This window comes from Arachis duranensis, chromosome 6, assembly GCF_000817695.3.
Source record: "Arachis duranensis cultivar V14167 chromosome 6, aradu.V14167.gnm2.J7QH, whole genome shotgun sequence".
NCBI classification, from domain to species: domain Eukaryota; kingdom Viridiplantae; phylum Streptophyta; class Magnoliopsida; order Fabales; family Fabaceae; genus Arachis; species Arachis duranensis.
The window spans coordinates 79,916,610-79,926,670 of NC_029777.3; positions in this window are offsets into that span (position 1 = coordinate 79,916,610).

Genomic DNA, 10,061 nt, shown 5'->3' on the forward strand with positions numbered 1-10,061 from the left:
ACCACTGAGGCTCAGCAGCCTCTTGAGGACTCACAGCCAGCACCACCTCCAGTTCCACAGCCTGAGCATGAGCCACAGCCTGGCGTAATTGTTGACCCCATCCCGAGCTTCAGCAGCAGCATCTAGGACGATGCTTGATTCTAAAGTGTGGGGAGGTCACCGTTTGTGACTGGTATTTGCATTTATGTGGTGAACTTTCAGACTTCTATCTCTATCCTCTGCTACTTTATTTTGTTTTATTCCGCACTTTACGTTTTAGATCATTTTGGGATTACTGTACATATTTGCTATTGTAGATATCCTTATTTTGGATCGTTAAAATCTAGTTAACCCTTTTTATATAAGAGTTGTGCTTTGATTGAAAAATGGATAGACTAGAATTTTTTTTTTCTAAATCATAACATTGCACTAAAAATAAGCTTAGCCAATATGATGAAAATTTCCAAGAATTTTATCTATAGGGCACCCCAATTAATTGAAGAAAAAAATTTTTTTTTAGAACTTGCTTGAATTATACAATTGGGGATCATGTTTTTGAGTTAAGAACACAAGCATGTGAGATTTGAGCCTAATTGTGTAGTTACATCATATAGCCACTTATTTTAATTCGTGTGTGCATTATTCTCTTTCTATGATTGTAATCTTTGATTTGTTTGATTCTATATGTCCATTATTTTGTGTATACATACACTTATATGATTGAAGTCATCGTTTCAATTAGCTCACTTACCCAAATAGCCTACCTTTTATCTTCCATTGTTAACCAATCTTGAGCCTATGCTTAACCCATTTGTTCTTAATTTTAGCACATTACAAGCCTAAAGCAAAAAACAATAAATGTCCTTATTTGGATCTTTGATTAGCTTAGGCTAGTGAGAGTGCTTATCATTCAAGTTTGGGAGAGTTGGGAACATTGGTTGGGATGAAAGTGTATTTTTGTATTTTTGTTAATATTTTGGGAAATTAGGTACATACTCATGCATTGAATGTAAAACCATATGCATTGATACTTTTGTATATACTTTATTACAAAAAGAAAAAAATAAATAATATAAAATAATATATATATATATATAAATAATAATAATAGAAAAAAAAGAATTGCAATAAAAAGGGGAAAAAATGCCCCAAGTAAAGCTCAATAAGAATCAATGCATATGTGTGGTGATCAAAAAGAGAATGCATGTGTGTGAAAAAGTGAAGAATGGGTAGTTAAGTTTGTTTAGAATCGTATAGGTTGTCATAGGTTAGGTGGGCAGTTTAAGTTAATCAAATATTCGAATTTCAAGCTTACTTGACCATATGCATCCTACCTTAACCCTAGCCCCATTACAACCTATAGGAAAGCCCTCATGATATTTGTATGCATGCATAAAGTAATTGTTGATTTTTAGATGAAAAACAAATCTTGGAAAGCATGATTAGGGGAGAATTGAGTGAATCAACCCTATACACTAGAGTGCCTAGAGTAGATACACATCCGGTGAGGGTTTGATCACTCAATTATATACCTCCACCCATGATCATCTTTTCTTGAAAGTTTGTAAAATCTTTCAATGATCCAATTCAATCGTGGGTTGATTTGATTGCTATTGCCTTAGCCCTTGTGCTTGTATATGTATTCTTGGAAATTGACTTGTTTTGACCAAGTGGATGCATTCATGTAGATAGATTGCATATAGATAGGGTTCATTTAGCTAGTTTGCATTGAATAAATGTTAGTACCCTTTGCTTCTTTCTTGATTTTAGCATGAGGACATGCATAGTTTAAGTGTGGGGGGATTTGATAAATCCCGATTTCGTGGTTTATTTTGTGCTTAATTTGGGGAATTTTATCACCTTTTCCCACATTTATTCAATGAAATAGCATGGTTTTATAATTCTCCCTTGGATTTTGCTTAAATGTGAAAACATACTTTTTAGGCCTTAAATTGGTGATTTTAATTCACCTTAATTCTATTCGATGCCTTGATGTGTTTGTTGAGTGATTTCAGGTTCATAAGGCAAGTATTGGATGGAAGAACTGAGTAGATAAGCATACAAAGAGGAGAGTGCATGAAGAAACAAAGAATTGGGAATGCACAAGGCGCGCACGCGCAAAAGTGGCCTCGCCTATAGACGCGCATGCGCAAATGCCGCGTCCACGTAGATGAAGAATTTGTAAATCGACGCGCTAGCGCAAAGCGCGCGCACGCGCCTATACTCGCACGTGACTCACTTAAAGGCAAATCGCTGGGGGCGATTTTTGAGCCGCCCAGGCCCAAATCCAGCTTGTTTCTTAGTGTATTTCATGCAGAATTGAAGTCCAAGCAAGGGGGAGCAATTGTTTGTAGTTTTGGCATCATGTAGGTTAGTTTCTAGAGAGAGAAGCTCCCTCTTCTCTCTAGAATTAGGTTAGGTTTAGGTTAATTCTTCTAGATTTAGATCTAATTTCATGTTATCATCCTGTTTTTTATCTACAATTTCATGTTTCTAATTTTGATTATTCTCAGCTTTCATGTTAATTTTCCTTCTTGCTATCTTTTGTGATGATAAATTCTTGTTGGATTCGGATCTTTTCTTAATTACAATTTAATGATTGATGCTCTTTTATTGTTGAATTGAGTTGAGATCTCATTTTCTTTACAATAGTAGTTATTAATTTTCGTTAATTCTTGTCATTTATTACGCTTTCCTTTTATGCCTTCCAAGCGTTTGACAAAATACTTGGAAGGATGTTAGAGTAGAATTTTATGCTCTTGACTTGGAGAGGTAACTTAGGATCTCTTGAGTTGCTAATGTCCAAGTGATTGATGATTGGGAGCCATTAGCTCTAATTCTCACTAATTGAGTTAGTAAGGAATTAGGACTTATGGACTTGGATTGATATAGCTCATTTAACTTTCCTCTACTATTAGTTGGAGGATGATTTAATGAGATTGATCCTTGCCAATTCTCATGTGGTGGTTAGTAAATAGGATAGAGATCCTTGACCACCAAACATTACCAAGATCTTTTTGTCTTTTGATTTTCTTACCATTTACTCTCATGTCCATCATTCCAAAAAACCCCAAAACACACCTTATAGCCAATAATCGAGCACTTCATTGGGATTCCTAGGGAGACGACCCGGAGTCCAAATACTCCGGTTATTAATTTTAGGGGTTTGCACTTAGTGACAACCAAATTTTTGTATGAAAGGACTATTGTTGGTTTAGAAACTATACTTTACAACGAGCTTTCATTTGTAAAATTCTAGACCGTCAAGAGTCCAATTATCAGCGTGCTAACACTTTCAGCAGCAGCCACTTCCCTATGTGTACGTACGCACAGGTTGAAAAATCCACAGGGTGTGCGTACACACACAAACCAGAAATCACAAATTCTGTAGAATTCACAGAACTCAAATTTTAGGGCCCAACTTTCAACGATTATATCTCCTTTCACAAAATTTAGATTTCCACCAAATTTAAACCATTTTAAAGCTTGTGAAATTATCTTTCATTTGATATAAAGAGCATCAAATTCCAAAAACAATAGCTTAGAATATGATCCGTTGAAGTTTATCAAATATTTATTTTTACCAAATTTCATAAACTTCCAATTTCTAAAACATACACTTCCAAATTCATTCAAAACCAACCAAAACTCAACCATTTAACATCAAGCATTTCCAAACTCTCATTCAATCCTCAACCCACCTATTCTTACATATTTAACCAAATCTCAATTATATATATATATATACATGTCCATACCACATGCCAAATCGTGCTCACCAACAAGAGTCTCAACTTTACCAACAAGTAAGCATATCAAGCCACCTCACTTACAAGATTACATGCTTTACCAACAATTAGCAACACTCACAGTCATTGAACCATTATTCAACTCAATTAAAGTCATCCAACATCTACATCAACATTTCAAAATCCTATCCTAGTGTCACTAGCCTATATTTTCACAACCACATTATATTTTAGATACAGAAAATCGAAACCATACCTTGGCCGATTCCCATTCAACCAGGAACACTTCCAAATTCAACCTTCAAGGTCTCAAAACTTCACCAACAGATTTTCAAGGTTACTGCTCCACTCCAAAGCTTTCCAAAACCATCAATCAAGCCCCAATACACATATATACACTACCTAATCCACAATATCACACCCAAACACAATAACTCAATCACTAAATCACAAAATTCCAAGTGTTTAGCTTAAGGTTGAGAATCTTACCTTACCCAAGGATCAAGAAGGAAAGACTAAGCCTTTCTTTCAAGTTAATTGGATCCTATAACATCAAAACTAAAAAATCTTAACACCTTTTACCCAAAAATTTCGAAATTAAGGGCTGAAAATTCACAGAAGAAATCGTGGCTTACCTCAAGAATAAAGTTGTGGGTTTTGTAAAGCTCAACGTCACGGTCGCATGGTCGCAAACAATGCGTCAATCAAAGCTCCGGATCAAAAGTTATGATCAATTAAAGTTGGAAGCAAATGAGGGCAAGGGTTTGAGTTATCCCTTCCCCTTTCTCAGCGTGTGTGTGTGTTGTTTAAGAGGAGAGAGAGTGCTGAGCTCTCTAATAAAAAGGGGGCTTGGCTGGGACTTGGGCCCAATCTTGGGACGATTTCTTTAAAATTGGTGTCAAAATTCTCGTTTTAATTTTCTCTATGATATTAAACCATAAAAATATCATTTTTTATTCTCTAGAAAATATTTAATTTATGGGTTAATTAGTCATTAATTAACCGGGATTTACATTCTACCCACCTAATTGAGAATTTTACCCACAAAATTCAAATTCAGTTACCTGAGAATATGTGTGGGTAGTCCGTTAGCATCTCTGACTCAAGTTCCCAAGTGTGCTCCTTAATACCAGCCTGACTCCATGCCACTTTGACTGATGAAACCTCTTTTCTGCGCAACCATTTAATGCTCGTGTCATGAGTTCTGACCGGAGTCACCGGCAGAGTCAAATCTTTCTTTAACTAGACCGATTCAGGTTCTAACACATGGTTAGCATCAGGAGTACACTTCCGAAGCTGCGACATGTGAAATACGTCGTGCAGGTTTGAAAGGTGAGACGGTAGAGCCATCCGATACACCACTAGTCCAACCCTCTCAAGAATCTGAAATGGATCAATGTATCGGGGATTCAGCTTCTTCGTCTTAATCACTCTACCTACTCCTGTTGTCGGAGTAACCTTAAGGAAAGCATGGTCTCCTTTTTCAAACTCTAAAGGCTTCCGCCTCTGATCGGCATAACTCTTCTGATGGCTCTAAGCAGTGAGCATTCTATATCTGATTTTCTTAACTTGTTCAGTAGTTTCAGCTATCATCTTAGGCCCCAACAAGCTTTTCCTCCCAGCTTCATACCAGCATAGCGGAGATTTGCATTTCCTCCTATACAGAGCATCAAACGGAGCCATTTCAATGCTCGCATGGTAGCTATTATTGTACACAAACTCCACTAGTGGCATATACAGATCTCAGCTCGTCAGCTGGTCCAAAACACAAGCCCTCAACACGTCCTCTAGAGTTTAGATTGTCCTTTCAGATTGACCATCTATTTGAAGATGGTAAGTTGTACTCAAGCTCAAACAGGTTCCAAAAGCTCTCTGAAATGCACCCCAGAACCTCGAAGTGAAACAGGGATCTCTATCAAAAATTATAGTAGTAGGCACACCATGAAGTCTCACAACCTCCTTTATGTACAAGCGTGCTAACTCCTCAAGAGTATAGTTCATCCGAATGGGTAGGAAGTGAGCCGACTTCGTCAGCCAGTCCACAATCACCCAAACAGCATAAAAAATGGTCCTAGTCCTCGGCAACCCCAACACAGAATCCATCGCAATGCTCTCCCACTTTCATTGCAGAATCTCCAAGGGTTGCAACATCCCGGAAGGTCTCTGGTGTTCAATCTTTATCTTTTGACAAGTTAAGCACTTTAAGACATATTCCGCCACATCATTCTATATACCAAACCACTAGAACATAGCCTTTAGATCATTGTACATCTTAGTACTCCCCGGGTGAATAGAGAATCCACTTTTGTGTGCTTCCTTTAAGATATCTTGCTGCAAAGTCCTAGCATCCAGCACGATGATCCTACCCTTGAATCTCCATAGCCCATCTTGATCCCATGGCACTCTCCACTGCTTTCCTTGCTCAATAGCTGGCAACACCTTCAGTAACACGTCATCATTTTGATGAGCCTTAAGGAGTTCGGATTTAAAGTCACTTGAGATTTGTAATCGACTCAAACACAGAGTTCCAGATACTTCTTGAACACCGATCTTTAGACTTTTGAATGCTTTGAGCAACTTCTCTTCTCGAAGCATCATCCAAGCAGCATACAGCGATTTCAGACTTAACGCATCTGCCACAACATTCGCTTTCCTCGGATGGTAATTCAACTCAAAGTCATAGTCTTTCAGTAACTTCATCCACCTTCTCGCCGTATATTAAGCTCTTTCTGATCAAAGAGGTATTTAAAGCTCTTGTGAGCAGAGAAAACTCGGAACTTAACCCTATAGAGGTAATGCCTCCACACCTTTAGCACAAACACAACCGCAGCGAGTTCCAGGTCGTGCGTCGGGTAATTAACTTCATGAGGTCTCAACTGCCATGAGGCATACGCCACCACATTCTGATGTTGCATCAGCACGCACCCCAGACCCTTTAGTGAGGCATCATAATACACCTCAAATGGTTCATTTGGCTCAGGTAACACCAACACAGGTGCGGTGGTCAACTTTTGCTTCAACGCTTGAAAGCTCTCCTCGCACTTAGAAGTCCAAACAAATGCGCGTCCTTGCGGGTTAACTTTGTGAATAGCAAAACTATTTGCGAAAAGCCTTTGATGAATCTTCAATATTAGCCAGCTAAGTCCAGAAAACTCCTTATCTCAGTTACTGAGGTCGATCACCCCCATTCCATCATTGCTTCCACTTTAGAAGGATTTACTGCTATCCTCTATTTACTCACTACATGGCCAAGAAACTTCACTTCGTCCTTCCAGAATTCACATTTGGACAGTTTCGCATAGAGTTTCCTTTCCTTTAGTTTCTACAACACGGTTCTCAAGTGTTCTGCATGCTCTTCTTCATTCTTGGAGTAAATCAGTATGTCATCAATGAAGACAACAACGACTTTATCCAGAAATGGACAAAAAATTATGTTCATATAATCCATAAACACTACCGGAGAGTTTGTCAACCCAAAAGACATTACAGTGTACTCGTAATGACCATAACGAGTCCTGAAAGTGGTCTTAGGGATGTCCTCATCTCTCACCTGTATCTGGTGATAATCGGATCGTAAATCAATCTTGGAGAAAATCCCTGCTCCTTGTAACTGATCCATGAGATCGTCAATCCTTGGCAGTGGGTACTTATTCTTTATCGTAACCTTGTTCAGTTGCCTGTAATCCACATAGAGTTGCATACTCCCATCTTTCTTCTTCACCAATAATACCGGCGCTCCCCACGGAGAAATACTAGGGCAGATAAAGCATTTGCTCATCAAGTCTTCTAACTGAGTCTTGAGTTTGGCAATTTCTAAAGGCGACATTCTATAAGGGGCAATCGAGATTGGCCCTGTCCCAGGCACCAACTCAATCGCAAATTCAACCTTTCGGGCAGGAGGAAATTTCTCAATGTCATCTGAAAACACTTCAGGAAATTCGCAAAAAATTAGGATTTGTTCTAAATTTTGTTCTTCACCCGATACACTCACAGTCAATAGCATAACACCTTGACATTCCTGTCCCAAACAATTTACTACCACGTAGTTTAAGTAACAGCCATTTACCACAACCAGCCATTTTGACCCTTCTAGCATGAAATGCAACGATTTCTCAAAACAGTTCAGCAAAACATGGTTTTTAGACAACCAGTCCAATCCTAAGATAAGATCAAGACCGGTCATCGGTAAGCAAATTAAATCACGGACAAAATCACGCTGCTTTACCCTAAAAGAAACTTGAGGACACCCTAGCCTAGTCACCATGGCTTCATGAGTGGCATTATACACCTTCAGATTGTAGCCAAAGACCACAATCTTCAATCCTAACTCACTAGCCTTTTCAAATGCAATGAATGAATGTGTCGCTCCCGAATCAAGTAAAACATTTAATGTTTGGCCAGTCATATCACATTTACCTCGGATAAGTGTATCAGACCCTTCGGCACTGATGAGCGGATAATTTATACGCTTTTTGGCATTGTTTTTAGTATGTTTTCAGTATATTTTAGTTAGTTTTTATTATATTTTTATTAGTTTTTAGTTAAAATTCACTTTTCTGGACTTTACTATGAGTTTGTGTGTTTTTCTAAGATTTCAGGTATTTTTTGGCTGAAATTGAGGGTCCTGAGCAAAAATCTGATTCAGAGGCTAAAAAGGACTGCAGATGCTGTTGGATTCTGACCTCCCTGCACTCGAAGTGGATTTTCTGGAGCTACAGAAGCCCAATTGGCGCGCTCTCAACGGAGTTGAAAAGTCGACATCCTGGGCTTTCCAGCAATGTATAATAGTCCATACTTTGCCCAAGATTTGATGGCCCAAACCGGCATTGCAAATCAGCTTCAGAATTCCTGGCGTTTAACGCCGGAACTGGCATAAGAATTGGAGTTAAACGCCCAAACTGGCATAAAAGCTGGCGTTTAACTCCAGAAAAAGTCTCTACACATAAAAGCTTCAATGCTCAGCCCAAGCACACACCAAGTGGACCCCGGAAGTGGATTTTTACGTCATTTACTCATTTCTGTATACCCGAGGTTACTAGTTCACTATTAATAGGATCTTTTGATATTGTATCTGTACCTCATGACACTTCATACGTTTCTCATTGTATCTTCTACAGCATGAGTCTCTAAACCCCATGGTTGGGGGGTGAGGAGCTCTGCTGTGTCTTGATGGATTAATGCAATTACTACTGTTTTTCATTCAATCATGCTTGCTTCATTTCTAAGATAATACTTGTTCTTAATCCGGCACTCATCATCATTCTCGCTTATGAACGTGTGCCTGACAACCACCTCCATTCTACTTTAGATTGAGTGAATATCTCTTGGACTCTTTGATCATAATCTTCGTGGTATAAGCTAGAATTGATGGCGGTATTCAAGAGAATCCGGAAGGTCTAAACCTTGTCTGTGGTTTTCTGAGTAGGATTCAAGGATTGAATGACTGTGACAGAAACCCTACATACAGCTTGCCATGGAAGGAGCCTTGCGTGCTTGAAGAAGAAGACAGTAGGAAAGCAGAGATTCAGAAGATAGAGCATCTCCAAAACCTCAACCTGTTCTCCATTACTGCAAAACAAGTACTTAGTTCATGTTCTTTTACTTTTTACAATCAATCCTGATAATTATTGATATCCTGACTAAGAGTTACAAGATAACCATAGCTTGCTTCAAGCCGACAATCTCCGTGGGATCGACCCTTACTCACGTAAGGTATTACTTGGACGACCCAGTGCACTTGCTGGTTAGTTGTGCGGGATTGCAAAAGTGTGATTGCAATTTCGTGCACCAAGTTTTTGGCGCCGTTGTCGGGGATTGTTCGAGTTTGGACAACTGACGGTTTATCTTGTTGCTTAGATTAGGACTGCTTTATTTTGTTGGTTAAGAGTCTTTTATTTGAGTTTAGTTTCATATTCTAAGTTTGGTGTTTTCTTTGTGTTTTCCTTTAAGTTTTCGAAAATTTGTGTCTGATTTTCTATAAATTTTAAGTTTGGTGTCATTTTGTTGTTTTTCTCTTTCCTCATTTCAAAAATTGATTCTTTTTCAAAATAGTTTTTAATCATAGATTTTCAATTGCTAATTCCAAAATCTTTTTAATTAACTAATTGACTTAGTTTTCAATTTGCTTTGATTCTATTCTCTTTTGGTTTTCAAATTCTTATTTTATTTTCCATTTATTTTATTTCATTATTTTCGGTTATTTTAAAAAAAAAAAAAACAAAACAATTTTACTTTACTTGTGAATCCATATCATATTCCCTTTTTCCATCATGGACCTAAGTGGAATTGAGCAGTCCAGAAGGACTCTGGGGTCATATGCTAACCCCATTACAG